Source organism: Cicer arietinum, chromosome 5 (assembly GCF_000331145.2).
Source record: "Cicer arietinum cultivar CDC Frontier isolate Library 1 chromosome 5, Cicar.CDCFrontier_v2.0, whole genome shotgun sequence".
Taxonomy (NCBI): domain Eukaryota; kingdom Viridiplantae; phylum Streptophyta; class Magnoliopsida; order Fabales; family Fabaceae; genus Cicer; species Cicer arietinum.
Window position 1 is genome coordinate 67882436 of NC_021164.2, and position 2181 is coordinate 67884616.

At 26.5% G+C, this 2181-nt stretch overlaps 1 protein-coding gene across 2 annotated transcripts in view; it reads right to left on the bottom strand.

Moving 5' to 3' along the window:
* LOC101500454 (probable trehalose-phosphate phosphatase C) overlaps positions 1–1448 on the bottom strand; it is an 11854-nt gene extending 10406 nt beyond the window's left edge. Inside the window, exon 1 of one of the 2 annotated variants that reach the window (XM_004502560.4) lies at positions 1315–1448. The gene's annotated coding sequence lies outside the window, so the exon portion shown is untranslated. The remainder of the gene's footprint in view (positions 1–1314) is intronic. The other variant, XM_073369050.1, reaches the window with a different exon arrangement.
* Between the last annotated feature and the right edge of the window lie 733 nt (positions 1449–2181).

The following is a 2181-nucleotide window of genomic DNA, read 5'->3' on the forward strand; positions in this document are numbered from 1 at the left end:
GAGAATAGTCTTTCATAAAAATACAATTTGCACTATTTTATTTCTCCACATATATAGTATGTGAAAATATTTTTACTAATAAAGAGTAATATTTTGCAAGTGAACTCTAACTTTTTTTCTCTTTAATTTCTAAAGTTTAATCTTGAAATGCAATAAAATTTTATTTTTAAATTTAAATTCATAAAATAAATATTATAACTTTAAAAATCACTTTGAAAACATTTATTGTAGGATAAAATATAAATAAATATATAATTAAAATTTTAGTTTTAGTACATCAACTATTTAAATATTGTTTTTATTTATATTTTATTTCAGATGAACCACATATTAATAATAATATAATTTTTGTGTAGTTAAAATTACACTTCTAAGTAAATAATTATTTAAAAATGCACTTCTAAATATATCTGAGTGGGATGCTCTTCTTTTGGACTTTAAAATTTTATAATTTTATAATTTTAAATTCTAATATGATGTTGAAAACTAAAATTAATAATATTATCATAAATTTTTATTTAATAGTACTTTTTAGATTCTAAATATATATTAGAGATAGATAAACAACCACCAGCATATTTAGAGCAGTGTAGTAACTAATTTGACAATTGGTCCGGATCAATAACAGTCCACGGGCCCAGCCTAATTACACGTGTACGGTCCATATCTTTCATGCAAAAGAGTAACCCCACATCCTAAATAAAGCCCAAGACCAAACTACGCCAATCTTTCAGCCCGTTAAGCGGGAGCGAGTACACGCTCTAGTATCGAGCGCGTTGGGAAAAGGTGAAAGTGCGTTGATCGTTTAGAAAAAAGCAACAAAAAGAAGAAAAAAAAACGAATTCCAACCGCTTTTTTCATTTCTCGTGTGCATAACAATTTTTTCTCGTCTTTTTCCAATGAAAGAAACAAAAAACCATGATTATATTTAATAACATTAGAATTAAAAAAAAGTACAAAAGGGTAAGTAATGAGACCAGAGAGACCATGACTAATAGGAAATCAAAAAGAACACCAACGAAGAAGAAGAAAAAAGAAAATACTCAAGATAAGATATATATGATCTCACACCGACAATATTTATTAGTATTAATTTAAAAAAAAAACTAGAATACATATATAGAGAAAATAAATAAAAATGTTATAGTAATTGTTAAGGATAACAAAGATCAATGACATGCAAGAAATTGAGACGGCCAAATTCACGGAAATTGGACAGGTGGAATAGAATAATGACATTGTAATTTAAGCAAAACGAACACAACAAACAGACAAAACAAAAAAGCATATATTGAAGAGGAAAAAAGAGCTTACAAAAAATATATATGGAGTGGTGCAATTGTGTGGTCCTCCGTTTCCCAATAGGAGAAGCAAAATGAAAGAGAAATGCGGGAGAGAGATATATAAATAAGGAAGAGGAGAGAAAATGGAGAAGGGGGAGAAGGAAGAGGAAAAGAGGGGGTGTTATTTATAGAAGGGAGGGGGAAGGGGTTTAGAGGTTATGGGGGTTTGGGTGATTGCCAAGTGCCAATATGTGGGCCCCTGCATGGGAAAACAGATTCCATTAACCATTTTTTTTAATAAACGGATTCCATTAACTTCATACTCTATATAATTTAAATAATCACATATAATTAATTATACAGTTTTTTTTCTTTCAATAATCTTAATTTTTAAGAGAACGATCAAACTACTCAATTTTCAAAATTTTATATTAAAATATTTTTTCTTTTATTAAATAAAGTCTCATTTGCAAATGACAATTTTCTTAAAGAAATTTTAATTTATAAATGTAATTTTTTTAAGAGATTCTTTTATATTTAATTTTTTTAAATTAAAAAATATATATAATTAATATAATTTATTCATAAAAAATAACTCAAATTTTACAAAAAAAATACGTAGATTGACTATAGTTGTCTACTTGCCTGAAACATTTAAATAATTTTTTCGAGTATAATCAGTTAACCAACATAGTCCGCATTATTTTAATATTTTTTCTCTAACATTCATTAATGTTCTAATACGAATATTATTTGAACGACCTTTTTTAATTATTGACTTTTTAAGATTGTTATAAAAATGTTTCATCTTCATATGTGGGTCTACATATACCCAATGAAGGATATTGCCCTACATATAAAGGTGAAACAATTATTGCAATCGGAGAATTAAAAAATG